Source organism: Pleurodeles waltl, chromosome 11 (genome assembly GCF_031143425.1).
Source record: "Pleurodeles waltl isolate 20211129_DDA chromosome 11, aPleWal1.hap1.20221129, whole genome shotgun sequence".
Classification (NCBI taxonomy): Eukaryota; Metazoa; Chordata; class Amphibia; order Caudata; family Salamandridae; genus Pleurodeles; species Pleurodeles waltl.
Genome location: NC_090450.1, coordinates 64,806,970 through 64,828,574, shown reverse-complemented (window position 1 = coordinate 64,828,574; position 21,605 = coordinate 64,806,970).

Below are 21,605 nucleotides of genomic sequence, written 5' to 3'. Positions count from 1 at the left end.
TTATTACAGAGTATTTAAACAATCCGTCATTACATTATACAATCCTATAACACATTGAGAAAAAGAAAAAAGAGATTACAATTAGTTAAACCATTGAGAGTATATATCAAGATTACAGAGAATGTACTTAAGAAAGAAGGTCATTCTTATTGCTCAACATAAATGATGAGAAGGGGGAAAAAGGAGTTCAATTATTTAAGAATACATTCCATATGTGGTCAAATTGTTGTAGATTATCATTTAGTTTATATTTCATTCTTTCAAATTGTGCAATTTCAAACATATCCTTTAACCAGGTTTGGACAGTTGGTAGAACATTTGATTTCAGGAAACGTAATATGTTAACTTTAGCTACACTAATCGCTGTAGAAAGCCATTTAAACAACTGTGAAGAAAACTTACCTAGACCATGAATATCATGTAAAAAGAATAAACTAGGTGATTGAGGTGAAATATTGGGCACAAGTTTTCTCAATAATTGTGATATTTGTATCCAAAATTGTTGTATTTTAATGCATTCCCATAAGATATGTACAATATCACAGTTGGGTTGACGACATCTCCAGCAATCAGAGTTTGTACTGAGTTTGGCAGAGTAGACTTTAGAAGGTGACCAATGCCATCGATGTAGAATTTTGAAGTAATTAAATTTCAACCTTACATTGCGAAGGCCCTGATTATAATTCTCCAGAACCCTAGTCCGTTCCTTATCTGAGTAAGTAATATTAAGACTTGTAGACCACCATAATTTTTAATTTCTAGATGTATCATCTAAAATAGATTTATCAATTAATAAAGAGTATAAGCCAGATACCATGCCTTTGACGTTTTTCCACATGTAGATATGACGATCAATGGATGAGCGTATCATAGAATCTATATTCAGATTTGTTACAGGATTTAGAATTGACATTAATAGTACATAATTATTAAATTGTGATTTCGGGAGTTTCTACGTTTCTTGTAGTTGTGAGAATGATTTCAACCAGTTATTCCGTGTATATATATCTGATAAAATATAAATTTTATGATTTTTCCAAACAAACCAATTAAGTTCTTTATCTATATATATATAATCGCTGAGTTATTCCATATTGGAGCATTTAAGTGTGTATGAATATTACAGTTTATAATTTTATGTGCTTTTTGCCAGGCCATTTGGGAGGAGTAAATGATTGGGTTGGAGAATTGTGAGAATTTTGGACATTAAGTATAATAAATGGCCATGGGGTGGTAGTTTTCAATATAAATTGTTCATATTTCACCCATATGGGCGTATTACCATTCATGGATATCATATAAGTTGAGTGCGATAGTTGTTGTGCTATCCAATAATTTTCTAAGTGTGGAAGTCTAAGGCCTCCTTTTAAAGAAGATGAATGCAATTTTGAACCACTTATACAAGGGTTTTTTCTTCCACAAATAGCACGAGTTATCAAAGATGTTGTAATTTAGAAAAAATTAGAAGTAATAGGAAGTGATAACATACTGAAGACGTATTACATTTTGGAATTGTATTTATTTTAATAATCTGTATTCTTCCACATAACAATAGATTCAATTGAGAGCATCTTGTAAAATCTCTTTTAAGTTTATCTATAATGGGATTCAAATTGTTCATCATAATATTCCTCAACCCTGTATTAAGTAGAATCCCAAGATATTTCAGATGTGATGGTTTCCATTTAGAAGAGAAATTACTTAATACGGTTGAAGTAGTATGGTTGTTCATTGGTAAGGCTTCACATTTAGATCAGTTAATCTTCTATCCAGAAAATGTTGAGAATTGATTTAATAGATTAATCAGAGTTTTAACTGAGGAGTTCGGATTAGATAATGTGAGTAAAATATCGTCTGCATAATTAAAAGCTTTAACCTCACCCGATGAGATAGCAATACCTTGTATATTAGCATTTTGTCTAATTGCAATGGCTAAGGGTTCTAGTGCAATAAGAAATAACAAAGAGGAGACTGGACATCCTTGTCGAGTCCCACGTAGAATTGTAAAATAAGGAGATGTAAAACCATTGCATGTAATCGCGGCTGTGGGAGATTGATACATTCCCTTAGTTAGAGTAATAAAATCAGTACCAATACCCATTCTATTCATAGTTTGGAATAAATATCCCCATTCTACTCTATCAAATGCTTTTCAGCATCCAGGGATAATATGATATTTTCTTCTAGTTTATTATGTTGTTGCCATAATAAATGTAGAATTGTTCGAAGGTGGTTTGAGGAGGAACGAGATGGAACGAAACCTACTTGAGAAGGGTGGATGAGTGTCGTAATGACTGAATTTAATCGTATCGCAAGTATTTTAGCCAGAATTTTTATATCAGAATTTATTAAAGAAATAGGTCTATAGCTGGAACATTCCAATGGGTCTTTATCAGGTTTGAGAATTACAGTAATACGTGCTCGTAAAAATTCTGGGGGAGCTTCATTAAAGAAGGATTGTAATAATGGAATAATTTGGACTTTTGTGATTTTATAAAATTCAATGGGAGAACCGTCTTCTCCAGGGGCTTTGGGTTGTAGCTAAACAATCAATAGCTTTTGCAATCTCTTCCGTTGATATATGCCCTTCTAGTCTTAATTTCTGTTCTTGAGTTAATCTTGGGATCTTTAAATTAGTGAAGAAATCATCTTCCTCCTTTGTATCTTTACAATTCAATGATGTATAAAGTGTTTCATAATAGGTTTGGAATTGTGTAATGATGTCTGTTGGTAAAGTAAATAAGTCATTTGAAGAGTTTCTAATAACAGGTATCGTTCTGGTAGATTCCTGTTGGCGTAGTTGATAAACTAAAAGACTTCCCGCTTTCTCCCCCCTTTCATAGTGACGTTGTCGAATTAGAAATAAACATTTTTTGGCCTGAGAGGTATACAGATTGTCGAGTCTGAATTTAACTGATAGCAGGTTTTTTAGAATCTCAGGTGATTCAGATTTGTTATAATCTTTTGAGAGTGATATTACCTCTTTTTCCCATGAAGTCCTCTCCTTATTCAATTTTTTTAAGACGAAATGAATCTCTCATAATCATTCCTCTAATGACTGCTTTGCCTGCTCCCCATAATACGCTAGCATCTGTGACTGAGTCTTTATTCTCTACAAGGAATTGATCAAAATGTTGGCATAGATTCAATTTAGCTTGAGGTGTCTTATACATAGAAGTATTGAATCTCCAATTAGCTTTGGGAGATTGTGTTAATCCAATATTAATATGTAAATCTATTAAATCATGATCTGAGAGGCTACAAAGAACTATTCCTGCATATGTTATTGATTGTATCATTGAGGGGGAGGTTAAAAAATAATCTATTTTGGAGCGAATTGAATGTGCACAAGATGTAAAGGTATAATCTCTGTCATCTGGGTGTAACAGACGCCCTGGTTCTTGTAATGCAAAATCATCTATAAGATCTTTTAAAATAGATCCATCATTTGAATTATAAGTATCTGGCTTGCCAGATCTATCAGTGTATGGGTCCATGGTAACATTTCAATCTCCTCCAATCAATACTTTTGTAGATCCAAAGGAAGATAGTAATCTACTAATCTTTGAGATTAATATCGTTTTGGAATCATTGGGTGCATATATCGTGCCTATGATCATAAAATAATTTTTTATACGAATTTTAACAAATGCATATCTGCCTTCATCATCTAACCATGTTTGAATAATTTAGTATGGTAAATTTGTATGGAATAGAATAGCTACTCCACATTTCTGAATAGGTGTGTCATCATTATTAGAATTATTGACGTTATGCTAGCGTGTATAACTTCACCAATCCAGTCTCTTTTCAGTTTTTCACTTTCAGATTCATTAAGGTGTGTTTCTTGTAATAAAGCAATATCTGTTTTTTGTTGTCCAAGAAAATTAACAATCTTCTTTCTCTTAATAAAATGTGTCAAACCATTAACATTCAGAGATATAACATTTAAAGGTTTTAACTTGTTAATTGACATATTAAAACTAACAAAATAATATCAGTCCAAATTCTAATAATAAAGAAGAGAGAGAGAGAGGAAATATAAAAAGATAGATAAGGAGAAGAATGAAAAAGCGAAGAATTAGAGAAAGAAGAAAATTAAGATAAATTGTAAAGTTCCAAATATGTCAATATGTAATTATATTATAGGTGAGTTTTTAAATCAGTGTGACTTTTATAATAATTCAGTAAAAGGAAAGTATTACTTATCAAAATGATCAAATATCAAATACATTGTCCAACACAAGTGATAAGACAATTTTGTACACTCAACAACTAAACTTTTATCTGGGGATATAAGCCAAAGAGTCATGAAGAGGAGAATAGAGAAGGGGGAAAATAAATGCCAGTTCAAGTATAGAATAAGAAATATCCTACATCATAAGTAAGTGTGATCTTGTAATGAGATATATATTGAATAGAAAATAGATAAAGCAATAACATTTATGATTAATATTTCAACTCTATTCAAGTTTTAAAAGGAGATCTAGATTTATATCTTGGTTGATACTTTTTCCATGCTTTAAATTTACCACCATGTGTCCATTGTCGTTGAACAGTCTCCCATTCACCTTGATCTATGTCCTCTGGAGTGGTAGGAGAAGAAAATTCTTTAGTTGTTGAGAGTGAGGAAGTCTTATGTTCCATCTCTGAGTCTTTGTCATCTAAGTCATTCAAAAAGGATTCCAAGTCATGAGGATCTGAATATTTTTGGTTTTCCCTTGAAAAGTCACAATCATAGTTGCCGAATCCAAAAGACCATATTTTATATCTCTTTTCTTTAATCTGTTGCGTAGATTTAAGAATTGTTTCCTTTTGAGATTTGTAGGTATTGAAAAGTCTGCTGTGATTATTACTTGGGATGTTTCATATTCATATCGACCATGTTTTTTGGCAGCCATAATAATTTGACGAGCTTGTTGGTGACGTAGACAGCAAGCTAAGATATGTCTAGGTCTTGTGGATTGGGTTATTCCACGTGAGCGAACACGATGGGCTCTCTGAAATTCTAATGGCATTGTAAAAGTAATGTTCGTCAGGGTTGGGAGAAAAGTAATTAAGAAGTCTAGAATATTGTCTTTCTCTGTTTGCTCTGGAAGACCTATAATTCTAAGATTATTCCTTCTACTCCGGTCCTCTAAATCAATCATTTTTTGCTGTAGATACCAAATATCTTGGCCAGTATCAGGTGTCTTATTGAGGCGGGTTTCAATATCTGTAAGTCGATTGTCCATTGATTACATACGAGATTGGAATTTGACAACTTCATTCCTTAAGCCTTGGACTTCCGTAGTATTAGTAGACACAGTATTTTCCAGGGAAGCAATGGAGGATTTTTTGGCTAGTAGTTCTTTTAAGATAGTATCCATAGCTGTTGAAGGTGATTCAATAGGGTCAGCCATTATGTGTTTGATTCAATGATATCTGGTGTGGATTTCAAGGCCGCACTATATGACAATTGTCTTACAACTTTAGGATCTGACATAGGAGACAGCAATTATCTTCTAGAGTTTCGTTTCTAATAATTACTAAAGTTTATCTACCAATATAGACCCCACATTGCAATGTCAGTTGTAAGTCTATTATAATGGAGAAAATATAAAATGTTTCAGGTTCCACCTCCTTGTACAGATGTATCACTCAACTTATTCTTATATAGTCCGTTCCTTGTCAGAACACTATTGCTTTGACATTTATAGCAGATTTATTCTTATCTTAATTACTACGTTGCGCTTTGATGTTCAGCAACTGAATTTGTTGAAAAACATTTGCTCCCAAAATTGCGCGGTAAGACAAAGTATCAAAATCAGTCAAAACGGCATTTTGAAATATTTTAGGAGCATTCCATGTTAAGCAGTGCTTGAATTAAAATGCAAGCCTATTGGACTCTGTGAGATGGGGTCAGTGTTTGACATATGTAGACGAAGTGTGTAGATAGCAATCAATCGCATTTCTAGTTTCTCGTTAAATTCCACATCGCGTTATGTCACAGTAATAAACAGGCGCGCTGAAATTTGTTCACACGTAGCTTTTAACATTTCCCATTTGTGCAGTATAATTAAATGAAAAGCGCTCATATTTGGAGCCCAAATGTGTAAGTAATCGATTTATATAGTTTGTGATTTAAGACAAAGTGTATGCCGCCATTTTAACTTTGTTGCTCGATTTTACTTACATCGATTTCTTTTTTTTTTTAAAGGGAGCTGCAGAGCAAGTGGATCGCAGATTATAGGTCCAGTAGCTTGCGTTAGGTTTCCGATGAAGTATGTCCTTATTTGTTGAAAATCTTGATGTCGGATAAGTAACTTTTGGCTTGATTCCCTGTCTCCGTTCCACCCGGTTTTAAGGGAGAGTTTCCAAATTCCACGGCATTTGGCTCCGCTCTCACATACATCGTTTTTAAAGGAGTTGCAGAGCGAGTGGATCGTGGATTATAGGTCGAATAGCATCCGTTAGGTTTCGGATGAAGTATTTTCTTTTTTTTTGAAGATTTTGATGTCAGATAAGTAACTTTTGGCTCGATTCCCCGTCACCGTTCCACTTGGCTGTAAGGAAGAGTTGCCAAATTCCACGGCGTTCGGCTCCGCTCTCACTTACATCGTTTTTAAAGGAGTTGCAGAGTGAGTGGATCGTGGATTATAGGTCCAATAGCATCCGTTAGGTTTCGGATGAAGTATTTTTTTAGTTTTTTGAAGATTTTGATGTCGGAGAAGTAACTTTTGGCTCGATTCCCCATCTCCGTTCCACCCGGCTCTAAGGGAGAGTTGCCAAATTCCACGGCATTTGGCTCTGCTCTCACTTACATCGTTTTTAAAGGAGTTGCAGAGCGAGTGGATCGTGGATTATAGGTCCAATAGCATCCGTTAGGTTTCGGATTAAGTATTTTTTTAGTTTTTTGAAGATTTTGATGTCGGAGAAGTAACTTTTGGCTCGATTCCCCATCTCCGTTCCACCCGGCTCTAAGTAAGAGCCGCCATCTTTCACGGCGCTTGGCTCCGCCCCCTCTGGCAGCCTCTTTTTAATAACTGTGTAATAGCTTCCGGCCCAAGTTTACATAATAAAGCACTTATTTCGTCTTAAAGTGGCAAGACCAAAATGTCTGCCTGCCCTTATTAGGTCGAGCCTAGACAGCGCGCAAGACCTGTTGGAATGAGTATAGGCAGTGTTGCTGTTATTTTGCTGCCTCCTAACTGGTTTGGCAGCCGATACGTCACTTCCTGTACTTGGCTGAGTAGCACCAGTCTAGTACAGTTTAATTACACCTGCATTGTTTTCTGTTGTTTGGATGGACTATTTTTTTGGTTCCTGCCTCTTACGTTTGTCAGTAAGCACTCATGTTCAGGCGCTTTTCGCGTTTGTCCTTCACTTGGTGCTTACTGTACATAATTAGTAAATACATGTAGTTGTGTCTTGTGTGTGTGTTTTGCAAATTTTTTGTGGCTTTATATAGCATGACCCAGGTATTGAATCCTCAACAGTGGGTCTCCCCTCACAGCGGTAGAGCAAATACTACAATATTCACTGCACTCGGGGGAACTCACCCCATAATGCTTTGCAGGGATTTATTTTTACAACACTTTTTTGGCCATAACTCAGCCTATTGTAGTCCTAGGGCAATGGGACCACCACCAACACATTCAGAATTATGTGCTTTTTCCGACCAGGTCATGTTGTGGGTCACACTAGGTTAGAGGGGGCCCAAAAATCATAGCCTCTTAAACCATTCAATGAATATTTAATTTCTCTTATTGCTGTAACTTTTATTTTTTTAATTTATTTTTTATATCTCAGAGGAGTTTGTGTTATAAGGGCCTTGTTTATAAGCAATCGTGTTCACTGGCGTGAGTTTGCACTTCACTTGGTCTTTACTTTGCATAATCAGTAAATATGTGTAGTTGTGTCTAGTATGTGTGTTTTGTACATTTGTGTGGCTTTATATAGTATGAAATCGACCCAGATATTGAATCATCACAAGCGGCTCTCCCTGCACAGCAGGGGAGCCGATACTACAATATTCACTGCACTCGGGGAAACTCACCTCATAATGCTTTGCAGGCATTCCTTTTACATTTTTGGCCATATCTCAGCCTAAGTTGGTCCTAGGGCAATGGGCTCACCTCCAAAACATTCAGAACAACGTGCTCTTTCTGTCCGTGCCATCTTGTGGGCCACACTAGGTTAGAGGGGACCCAAAAATCATAACCTCTTCCACCATTCAAATGCTATTTTTACTGTGCTGCTCTGTAGGGGCTGTTCAGACCATGATAGTCTGATGCCAAGTATATGAAGGAATGCACAAACGCAGTTTATTTCTGATAAAGGTTTAACGTGCTGCCTTGCAAAATATTTGTAAGGTCCCAAATGCGAGGTTGTCATTATCATTTACAACGAATGATCCCACACAACATCCAAGGATTTTGATGCATCCCCAGATTTGCAAGACCTTGTAAGTCTGGGTATGCACCAAAACCTTACGTCTCCCCAGGGGAGAAGTAACAATGTGAAATGTCTTTCTATCTCCTCGTTTGTGTCTCTTGCATTCTGCAGCACACATAGAAAGAGGAAAAAGCCTCCTAAGGTTGTTTTTGTTTAGTAAGGTGCCCCATTCTGCAAAAACACAATCCTGCCTACAACGAAGACAACCTTGCATCATGGCTCAAGGGTGCCTGTGTGGATGCTAGGCTGCCAAAATGGGAGGACAGGAATATGCTGTATGCCATAGATACATCCCAATCCTGCCCTTTCCCTTGGACGTAGGATCGCACAGCAAGGTGATTTCCTGCACTGATATACGCCAAAAGCCCATAATTATGGGCCTATATATGGAACAACATAATAGGATCTTATGAAAAAATAAACCTATTAAAGCCCAATATCACTATAAACAGTTAAATACGTTACTTAAGTAATAATCTACTTAACCAATTAAACAATATGAAATGAAGAAATTGTGTATAGTTATAAAATATACATAAAAACCTACCCACCATACCCCCTGCAAACACAATAACCAGCTAATAAGTGAAGAAAAATAAAAATAATTGAAAACAATTATCAATATATTTTCAACCCAAATAAATTACACATAATTAACAGTAAAATAAAAAAACGTATAAAACATAGCAAAATAATTTTAAACCGATATTATATACAATTATATTTAAAATAATGTATTAAACACTGTTGGACCGCCACTACGATGGTCGAGAAGCGGCTCCAAGCTGGCAGCCTCTCGACCTCCAAATTAAGATGTTCCCACGGGGCCAGACAGCTCAGACTGTGCAGCAGCATTGGCTGCGGCTCTCAGGGAGAGCCAAGCCCAAAGCCACTGCACTGTCTGCGCAGCCAGCACAGTCCTAATGTGCACTGTTGATATTGCAGACAGTGCGCTTTCCGAGTGTGCTGACAGGGGGGGCCCCCCTGTAGCCCCACCTCTGCCTTCCCGTCAGCTGGATCGCTGCCATGAAAAGGCTGAAAGAAAGGCAAGTCGTTATCAGCACCGCCCTGCTTATCCACGACTTGCACCGCCGTCAACGCTTTGAGATCCATGATCCTGATGGCGGATGAGGTCTTTTGGCGGTCCAACTGCCAGCATCGTATTCTGGCGGTTGACCCGCCAAGATTGCGGCCGTTGGACTGTCACCGCAGGTACAGCAGTCGTAAGACTGCCATACTCGTAATGAGGCCCTTAGAAAAAAAAAGATATTCTTAACTCATTGTTCTGTCCCACGATATTCTCAACATCAAACTATTTTACATCATATTTGTGTCGAACACTACTTGTGAAATAATTTTGAGGTCATCAACCATTCTGGGAGTCAAGATATCACTCCAGTCTGGATGAATCCAGATGTCCAACCTAATTTAGTATTCAGTAAGAAACCTTTTGGTAAGATCGTTCTCAGATCTATAAAGAAAATTCTGAGAAGGGGAAGAGCCAAGCATTGTGTGGATTTGCTGCTTTCCTCTGAACTATGGGAGTCGCACATGAGTGCTCTGTCCATTCCTGGGGGCGGTTTTGCCACCGGTCTTTATGGAGAAGCAGTGGCAGCTGCTGTGGTGACAGAGTTTGGCAACAGCTCAGTGTGATATATTTGTATTCTTCCTCCCCCTTACTACTTTAGGCGGTACTATTTAGATTCTCCCTCACCTTTAGAGTTACCCTCTTACGTTGGTGCTACGCATGATTACATTTAAAGAAAAATGCAAATCTATGTACGTAGTGATACATCCTTATCTACCATTACACAAGGTGTGAAGCATTGCTTATAACTGTCTAGATCATTACTGTTACTATATTATATTTTATTTATTCTGCACCTAGATCAAATATGATTCAGAAGGAATACAGAATAATGTTACAATAACAATTAAATTGAATTCATAAAAGAAAAAAGAAAACTAAACATTTAATGGGAGGAAGCAGCAAAAATTATATTTCAATCAAATGCTGCAAAATGAGTCAGTCTCTCTATGGGATGACCTGATCTGTGTGCATTTCAGATCCTGTACTTTAAGAGAATTTTCTTTATACGCATATCAAACCCAAACACCGACACACACACGTATGCCCTGTGTTTTTAGATGTGTTTGTAGGCAATGTACTTTACATTTTTAAGTGGGATGTTTTGTGTGTGTGTTCATGAATGTATATAATAGGGTGCATGACTTTAGAACGCATACGTTTCCCATGCATGCCTTTACCATGAAACCTTTAGCATGCATATGCCTTTACCACTTAAGATAAGTATAGTTAAGGTAAGTTAATTTTTCTTTCTATGGGGAGATGCCTCAAATGTGCCCCACTTTTGTTTAATTTTATATATTTTTTTATTGGGAGCAAACCCCCCTATTTTAATTACCCTTTCCATCCAATACACCCACGCACCTCCCCTAAACCCTAAAAATATCCTTACTACCTTATACCACTATCCACCCCAACCCTTCTTAAATATACTTACCTTGTGTGGTAAAGGCATTGAATGGTAAAGGCTTTGTTGTAAAGGATGTTTCCCTATATACAACACATACAGATCATCCTCAACTATTTCACACTACTGTGTGTATATATATATATATATATATATATATATGTATATATATATATATATATATATATACGCATTATATATATATATATATACGCATATATATATATCTACAATAAGTTATTTATGTATTATTTACTAATTACAATTCAGTGTGTTTGGGTTATATGTGTGTCAGCAAGTATGTGTCTGCATGTATTCCCCACATCACGGATACTAGACAGGTCCTACTTTTGCTAAGCACTGAGTCTGACAAACACGATTTGTGTGAAGACTGTGGTGTTATGAAGCTTGGGTTGGTGTGTGTATGTGGGTGTGTCTCTGTGCATACATGCATCTGTGTGTTTGTGTTGGTGAGTGAGGTACCTATCTGAATGTGAATGTCAGGATTCTTTGCGATGAAAGTCACAAAACAGGTCTACAGGTTCTTGCACTAAAGATGTAAATACAAGCAGGAATAGCGACTAGAGGGAGTTGATGATTGAAGACTATGCGTGAAGATCCTCTCTGACCTTACCACTGCTCTGACTAGAGAACGTATCTGGAAGTCTGTTTTGATATTATCGATACTGGACTCTGAACATTGGACTCTACAGATAAAGCAGGAGTATCCATCCTTCTAGCTAAGGCATTGCCTACTTGCATAACCACATCACCCCATCCCGCTAGGAGCTTTTCTTTTGTTGCAAATACAATTCATCTAGGTCTCAAGTGAAGCAAAGCCAGCTTCCAGAAGCTCTCAATCAACCTCGCAACAGCTTCCTCTGGCTGGAAATTTGCAAACTGAAAGCAGTGGCTAAAGCTTAATCTAAACATTTTCACCATGATCAGCTACTTTCAATTTCACCCCAAATGCTTGACAAATTACATCATTTGGACCCTTGTCCTCTTGCAGTTCCTTCATCTAAAATGCCAATATTTAGCAACTGCTTCAAGTTGTATAGCCAGTTTGTCTCGAGAACCTTCTATTATCAGACTCCGTGGTGCCCTTTCCTGACTTTTTCATGCTTCAACAACATTTCTTAGTGCAAAGGTAAAAATATTTATCGTGCACACTCAAGAGTCAGCCATTTAATTTATGCAGTTCCCAGCCCAGTGTTGGAAGGGCATTTTTTGTTTTCCTCTTCCACGCAGCATATTCTGGCACTTAGTTTTACTGGAAAATTTGTGCTTTTTGGTTAATCATTCAAAATACCCTTGCTCAGTTTTCTTTTTTATTTTGGGCTAGTTTTCTTATTGTATTTACTCTTTTTACTTCAGCGTGTTTTGGCCATTTAGCGCCCCCTATGTCATTAACTGTATTGTTGTTTGGGTGGTGTATTACACACAACAACTCACACACTATTTTGATGATGGCCTTGCCAACCTATGAGCTATGGTTACCATTAAGGTAACCTGTCTCCCTACATGAGATCTTCCTGTTGTGCAGCCTAGGGCCTGGTTCTAGGGCAAATCGGGAGTGTGGTTTCTCATTACTCTCAATGATAATATGAGTGATGCTAATTTACCTTTCATTATTCCTTACTGGGAACAATATCATGCAGACATTGTACAATAATGATTCTCTTGAACAATTGATCACCTCATGCATGTACAGTAAAGCCAAATGTCAGGCAATAGGTGGTATCGTTTCTAATTATCCCCCACAATACACACAGTGACTGCAAGTTATGCAGTCTGTTTATTTTTCATCTGTATCATATTTGATGCCATTTCCACAATTAGGGTGAATTAAGCGGCCTCGTCTTTATTTCTCAATAATACGTTTTTCAGCTTTGCAGTGCTGGCAACTTTGTATTATTCAGCAACATATATGAGGTTCCGGCCTCCCTCTCATTTACCTCTGGGTCTCCTGTTGCTTGCAATTCTTGTTGTTTTATTTCGTAATAATTGCTTTCTTAATTTGCCTATAATTTCGAAAGAAAATCGCTCATTTTAATGCTCATAAACTGCACGATAACAAAGACCTGCAACAGTACATAATTTTCATATAAATAATTGTATTTGTTTAGAACAAGTTCTCTTGCGCCCTATTGTAATAGCCTAAAAGTTGCCATTTCTCCAGTGGGTAAAACTATATAATGTACAATTATACACCGGGCAAATGCAGCACGATATGCAATTACACTGTTAATTTATGTTTTTTATCCACAGGGAACCACATTTTTTCCTTGGAGAAACCCCTTCCCTTTACACCCCTCCAAGAATTGAGGTACTCGCTCCATTTCCTGTGTGGGACAGGCTCAAGTTGGAGTTTGTAAATGCCAACAAACTTTCAGGCTGTAAGTCATCACTAACTTTCAAACCATACTATGAAGTTATCTACCCACTCTTCTCCTGTCTGGGCTCTACCTCTGCAGATGTCTGTTCACTCATGGCAAAGAAATGCAAAGTACTAAAACCATTCACGTCTGCTAGGAAGCCCTCCGTGAATTCCGAGAAACGTTATTTGAGCTATTTGAGCCATAAATATGTGTACAAGCAGTGCTTAATTTGTGCTTGTTGTTTCCGGTGCTGAGCACCGACACTTCTTTTTGAGGGCCGAGGCTTATTCTTCTGCCTCAAGCGTTTGCTGCGAGCAAAAGACACATATGGGAAAGATGGAGGAAGGGAAAAACGATAAAGCGTCACAAAGGGAGAAAGCAGAAAGCTGCAAAAGTAAGCTGAAGGGGCAGGGAGTGGCTTTATATGGGTTGAAGAGGCCTGAGATGGCTTCAGGATTACGCTGCCTCAGTATTCCGTGTTCCCACATTTAATTGCAGCTGCTGCGTGCTTAAGAGGAGGGCTTTGGGCACCGGCACCTTTTTATTTACAAATTAAGCACTATGTACAAGGAGCCCATGGTCCACCTAATATATTAAATTTGGAGGAGATACATTTAACAAAACCTTTGTTGTTTTTGCTTTACAGGGTGGTTTACTACCTCCTCAAAAGGATATCAGTGCATAAAATGATATAGGACTTTATAAAACCTCTACTGTAGTTTTTTTAATGTTTTTAGTCAGTTCGTGCTCTCATTGACTGTGAGGACTGCCAGCACACACAATAATATTTTTGTACATTAATTGTCACGTTCTAGCATGTTTTTTTGTTGTATCTCTGTTTTCAAAGAACATAATAGACTGACCTATAGCATTCAATTTCAAATAGTTAAAGCCCTCTTGGTGTTTCTAAAGTTATATAACAGTCTGTTCCGGGCCTTGACGTGACCTGTGTGTGCTCTAGGCACCGTCTGGTTGAAATGAGTTTTAATATTTTCTATTACTGCCTGCCGCAGCAAAGTGAACTGAAGTGCCCCAGGGGAAATAAAAACGCTCCCCTTCTGTTGTCCAGGGCTTTTACAGCTTTCTGAATACCACTACAAGTTCTTATTGCTTTATGACCAAGCATAAACAGCACGTTTTTTTGAATGTTCAGGAATTTCAGATACTTAACTAAGTGTTTAGTACATAATTACCTTCTCATTAAAGCAACTTTGTCCATCATTTGATTAGAAGAAAAACTACTCTTGTAACTTGGACTGCAGTAGCAGGGAGCTGTGAAATTGTATTTCAGACTTAATACCAGTACAGTGGAGATTGGACTAACTAGATAGTAAAATAAAGTATTGATTTTATTAAAGGCAAGGAGGCAAATATGCTAGCACATCTTGTTATCCTGTAGTAACAACCAAAAAAAACATTAACCAAGGAAATTCCCATCACTCTTTGGGAAAGAACCGCACGCCTAAGAAAAGTAGATGAACCACCTGGAAGTCAGCATAGTTCTATATGATGGACACAATATCTATAGCAACATCCTCTTATCATCTTACTATATAACAACTTTAGAATTGGGAAAATGGAAGAACATTAACAAGAACAGACTCAGTAGAACTAGTAGACTTCATCTTTAGTGTTGCTATTGGAGACCAGGAGCAAAGAGACTTGAGCTGAAGAAAGAGGAAAGAGAAACATGCTGCATTTTGTTTTCTGAAGGCTGAAAAACAAAGTTTCTTGAATAACAGAGATAGTGGGGATAACATTCACCCCTGAGTCTTTAATAAAATCAGGGTTGTACTATTTAGTTAAGGAATTCTGCGTCCTATGGACCACCAGATTCCAATGCCATGTTCCTTAAAGCACATTGACAGAGCTTAAAGAAATGTAGCCACCAGTTTGTAATAAAGCTTTTTGAAAATTGAAACCGTAAACCACTTCGCGGATCTTAAAGTGTCTGCATGTCACACACCAGCCCTAAATGCTCTGGTGGCTGTAGTGTCTCTAGCTGCATCCCAAATTATTGTGTCTTAACACCATGGGAAGATAGCACACATTTAAACCAACTTGCTCATGTCTGGTCATAAAGTATTTTGAATGAGATGAGCAATTGAGGACTGAACTGTCTTAAAGCTACATTTCACAATCCAAACTCTCTGTGATAAAGTACAACACGCAGATATTGATATTCAATACTGGGTGAAACATTATTTATTCATCTAGAAATAGGAAAGGAAAACCACTTTGAAGCAAATTGCCTGGTCTAGATATCCAGTGCCATAACATTGGAAAGTCTTCTGAATTACAATAAACATAAGAGAATTATACGCTTTAGGAGACACAGGGTTCTTTGAAGTGTAGGGAGAGCCACTGCGTCCTTCCTGGCCATTAATACCCATCTGTATTATCCCAAAAGGATAGGAGGTAACTGACTGAGGAAGTCTCTCTGTCTGCCAGGCCCCACTCTGGTAGACTTGTTGTTCTGCCCGTTGACACCAATCCATGTCAGATTCCCAGTCCCCAATTCGAGGAGGGCTACTGCACCCCAAGGTCACGCTATGTTGCGTCTGGTCACTATTGCTGTCGGCCAGATCCTTTGATTCTTGGGTGTGGTCTCTTCTCCCCTAACATTCAAAAGAAGCAGTTTAGCATCCTGGGGGACCCTCAGCCTGAGCACTGTGGTCAAGACCTGAAACACTTCTGTCCAGTAAAGCTATATTGACAGGCACGTCCACAGTATATGAAAGAGGCTGCACTCCTGTCCACAACACCTCAGGCAAATCTTTGAATTCATCCTATCCACCTTGTGTAGAGGCACCCTGGAACAGTAGGCCCTGTGTAAGATGTGTTACTCAATCAACCTGAAGCAGGCCCTTACTGCCACCTTTCTTGGGCTCTGAACGGCTTCAGCACAGTCATCATCCTCTAGGGTCCCGTGTCCCTCTCCCAGACCTCTTGCAGAGCTGTCAGCGGGTCTGGGCATTGTTCGTTATTTTCCTATATGTATATATTTCCTATATATCCTGAAGATAGCCTTGCCTTCCAATGGGCCTGTCATTCCCACCCAGCCGACCCAGGTATCTTGTCGCTTCTCGCCATACTCGTATCACCATCTGGGTGTGGGTCAGCAGGGTTCGCTTGTGTGACTGTCTGTATGGAACTGGCTCATATCCTCTGCTCCCATTGCCTCCTTAATTTGGTGTGCCAGCTCCGTTAGGTCAGCAAACACCCAGTCATTGACGGTCACTAACTGTGCAGCACAGCAGTACTTAATAATATCGGTTACAGCCAACCCACCCCCATCGTAGACACCCTTTTTGTAATTGATGGAGTGCAATACAGGAGCCACTCCCCTCCATAGACCATAGTAACGTTCTAATCTTGTGGTCGACCCTTTTAAAGATGTTCAGGGGGACGATGTAAGGATTATTTTGGAAAATGTATAGCAGGTATGATAGTGCCATCCTTTTAAAGAGGACGGCCCCGCCCATCAACTAAACCAGGAAGGTCCGCAACTGCTCCTCGATGTAAGGACAATGTAAGGATTATTTTGGAAAATGTATAGTAGGTGTGACAGTACCATCCTTTTAAAGAGGACGGCCCCGCCCATCAGCAAAATCAGGAAGGTCTGCAACTGCTCCTCATCTCTTTGGAGTCTGTGGGAGTAGGTTCGTATGCAAGAAGTATCCAGGGTCTTGGGAGACATTTAAACTGGCCTTGCACTAGTGGTGCAGCGCATCCCAAGGGAACCTTTGGGGTCTGTCCCACCTGCTGGATTATCAGGGACTTGTCCCAGTTAATTCGGTACTCAGAATGGTCTACAAAGATTTGAAAGATTTGCAGTATTCTGTCTATGAACAGGAGTGGTCTAGTGACATAGAGTATATTTCCTCGGCATAGAGGGAAATTTGTTCCTCCGACTCCCCACTGGCACTCACTCCCCATGTAGGGGGGTCTTGCTGAACCAGGCCGCAAGGGTTTTGAGTGCTAAAGTGAATAACATAGAAGAGGGAGGGCATCCCTGCCTTGTGCCGTTCTGCAGGGCAAAGACCCTGGACAGTGCAGCATTCACTCAGACTCTTGCTAGCGGACCCTGATACAGAAGCCTTGCCCAGCCATAAAACTCTGGGCCAAATCCCAGGCAACTACGGGCCGAAGGTCGCAAAAAAACAAAATTCTATTCAATACTGTTGAACGCCGTTCTGGCATCCAAGGACAAAAACACGGCCTGTTCAAAACATGGCACACTGGCCATGTGTAGCACCCCCAAAGAGGCGCCTCAGATTTAAGGGCATTCCCCTGTGTGGTATAAAGCCTGATTGGTCTTGGTGACCACCGACCGCTACCTGGTCGCCAGGGTCTTCGCCAGCACTTTGGCCTCCAACTTGAGTAGAGAGATGGGCCTATAAGACCAGCATTTCCTTGGTGGTTTGCCCTTCTTGAGAATCACAACAATGGTTGCAGTCTTTTGGTCTTTGGGTAGACACCACTCCGCCCATGCAGCGTGGAACATGGCCACCATATATTATGCCACTTTGTCCTTTGAGCAGTTCTATCAGCAGGCTGTTCGGTCCCGCTGCTTTACAAGATTGAAGGTCCTGCATCACTCTCGCTATTTCCTCCATGGTCAGGTACACCTCCAGAGTTCCCCCATCCTTGTTAGAAAGCATTGGGAGTGTTATGTGCTTGAGAAGTTCAGCACAGTCTTCCTTGAACATGAGGTTCATGGAAGCGTACGCACCTCATAAGACGTGGCAAAAGTTTCTGCAATTGCATTGATTGTATGGGCTGCCCCGTCGCTATCCACAGTCTCCGACACCCATTATCGCCCCGATCTCACTTGTCGAACCACACCAGCAATATTAGGTTGCCCGTGCATAGATGCAAACTTGGCCTTCTGCCAGTGTCAATTCATGCTGTTTGAGGTGTAGTTGATGTTGTAGATGTGAGTCCCTCACCCCCCAGAAGACGGGTCTCTATGAGAGTCAATGTTGTGTTCAAGCGCTTCGTATTGCAGTTTACGCACTTTCTGTTTTCCTCCCATTAGGGCCTGTGCATGACCTCGGATGACGGTTTTGAAGGCCACCCAGAGAACACAGGCTGACTTGACCATGCCCTCCGATCAGCTTGCCCTTAAAAGTCTTGTATTTCAAGTGCCAAGGGTCAATTCTGCGGTGCAGCATGTAGGCCTTGGCTGAGCCACAGAGTGTCACACATATGGCAAACGATCAGAGATTCAACGTGCCTTTTGTGTTGTGCCACTGAATTTCCCGCATGCAGATGTTGGGTGAACATATAGTTCCTTGAGGGAGAAACTGCAATGAGACGCTAAAAAATATGTGTGCAGGGGGTTATAGTCACGCCAGAGGTCTACCAGTCCTATCACATTCATAAAGGACCACAATGGACCCGACTCGCCCTGTAATTTCATCCTCACTTCCATATCAATATTAGGGTCGGCCACTAAATTTATGTTTCCACCTAGACATAGGATCCCCTGGTGGCATTTCCAAGAGCAGGGCATCAATGTCAGGAAATGTCTGTGTCTGTAGTTTGGCGGTACAAATAGAGAACAAATGTTAAGTGTGTGGCCCTCCCAACATCCTTATTGCGTCACACATCTACCAGGTCTATCACACCAAGTGCGGGTAGGGATAAAGGGCACTGATTTTTTTATTAGGATCCCCGTTTCCCTGGAGTCTGTCATATAGCCCATGTGACACCAGGAGATGCCTAAATCTGTCAAGAGCTTTGTACTGGTTATCTCTCAGGTTGGTCTCCTGCAGACCAGCTCAGTGGCATGTCTATAAACGTATTGTAGTAGGATATTGCATTTGATCCTGCTACCTAAGCCGTTGACATTCCACGTCAAGACCTTTAAGGTTTGTGGTGTTGGTGTCCCCATCTATTGAGAGAGTATGTCTGGGGTGGCCTATGTGTCCGTCTAGTGTCTCGCTCTCCCCCTCTATCCCATTGCACTCCATACCTATGCCTACAACCTCTTAGCGTTACTGTGCCTGAGCAAGGGTGAAAACAAATTACAATCATATGAACCCAAAACATTTGCCCCCAACAAACAAAAGCCCCCTCCCTGCTACCCTGCCTGCAGTGCAGGCTCAGGACTGCCCACCTCCCCATTATGCAGAATTCCTGTCACCCAAACAATGCCGTTTAGAACAGTGGGTTGGTCAGCACCGCCTCAACTAGCCATTCAAAATAGAAACAGAGAACTTTGGAACTTTACCCCTTTCGTAGCATAGTAGTTCCATACCTCTGCAATACAAGTCGTTAACGTCATATTGCCACCCCAGCTGACGGATGGCCCCTTGTATGGCCGATCTGGCACATGCTGTTGCCGCCACAGTCAGAGCTTCTTGTCCCTACGCATTCTGCCACTGACACTTCAAATGATGTCCATTAGTGGGTAAGAGGCAGCCATGGAACAGGAATCACCCATATTAGGCCATTTATGTTTCTTCCGGGCCGTCAGATCTCAAATGTGAGTCCGGATGGTCCATGGTCCCATTCATCTCCTTGGTGCCCTTCTCGATTTTCCCACTTGCTCCATCGACCAGGGGTGGGCCGTCCTTCCAGCCACTTCCAATCAATCAATCAATCAATCAGTCAATTTGTAAAGCGCGCTACATACCCGTGAGGGTTTCCAGGCTTCCTCGGGCAAGGAAAAGTGCCAGGATGCACCCTAATCTATCACCCTCAGTCGAGCCAGGTAAAGCATTGTGTACTTGAGTTCCTGCACCCTAAGTACTTTCTTAACCTCAACAAAGCAGAGCCTTTGTCTCAGCTGGTAATCTTTTGGAAATCCACATGGAGGAGTGTGACATCTACAGTCACTGCGTCCAACTTGGGCTCCAGTGAGCCCTTGAAGTCTTGGTTCACTGCCATGATCACCCCCAGTGAAGGTTCTCCAGCTGGGCGAGGCTCCATTCCCAGTTCACTAGCCATGTGTCCCACCATGTCACAAGTAATCACACTCTGATGACACCGGGCTTGTCAGGCGGCTCGGTTCCCATGCTACACCTCTCCTGTGCTGGGCCATGAGGTCCGTGAGCAGATAAGCCAGTCCTGCACAGTGAGGGGCTGCGTGCAAGGCCTCCACGCAGTATCAGGGTGCTAGGAATCACTTCAGCAGGTGGGCTATAATTGTCACAGGTTCTGTGCGCTGGCTCAAATGCTATTCCTACTGTATGATGGGTGGGAACAGGCTGTGTGCTCCTTGGTCACCCCCTCCACAGGGTCTGAGTCTGGAAATCCAAGTGACAGCAACTGTCAGCCCCTCCAACCGCTTGTGGCTGCATGAGTCTCCAGGGTGGTCAGGTGATAAGTTAGGGGGGTAAATGCGTCGGGACAGGGCAGCGTACCAGTAACAGGTGGGCCCGGTCATCAGAATCAATCCTGGCCTCGGCCTCCCATCTCACCTGTAGCTATCAGGCACCACTGACAGCCACACAGCTGCACCACTCAAAATATCCATGTCACTCAACGCCACTCAGGTTTGCAGGTCTCCAGCAGCACTCAGTCACCTCAATTCAAGCTCATCAGTCATGGGCATTGGAGGAGCTTCCAGTCCGGCATCCTCACCCCTTCCGGTTTGGTGACCTGCCCACTACTCACACAGCTAGGATGCTTTGAGTGGGAGGGAAGAGAAGTTGCCTCAGCAAGCAGATCGCGGAGTCATTGGCCGCATAGGCCTCACCATCAGGCCCATGGCAGAGTCGTCGGATGGGTGGCAACACCACAGCTGGATCCCAGGCTACTCCGATCATTTATGTGCACCTTTCAGAAGCAGGTTTATGCATGGATGATAGGGGACTCAGGTCAGTGGTGTGGAGCTCGCTTAGCGTGCAGGCAACTTGGCTGGCGCTTAGCCATGTGCCCCCAGTGCCGTGGTTTTTGGTCTCCTTCCTAGCCTCACCCTTGTTTCTACTGACACTAGAGGACAGACTCTGGGCCTGATTCTAACTTTGGAGGACGGTGTTAAACCGTCCCAAAAGTGGCGGATATACCACCTACCGTATTACGAGTCCATTATATCCTATGGAACTCGTAATACGGTAGGTGGTATATCCGCCACTTTTGGGACGGTTTAACACCGTCCTCCAAAGTTAGAATCAGGCCCTCTGTCTTGACCAGACTTGGCCCTGTGGAATACACAATCTCTGTCTGAAAGCTTGTGTAAGTATGAAGCAGAACTACCTAGTCATCATGCTAGGAATTCTCATAGACTAATGGCAGGGGTCCCTCACCATTGGGACCTGGAAAGACTTCTGTGCTATAGGGT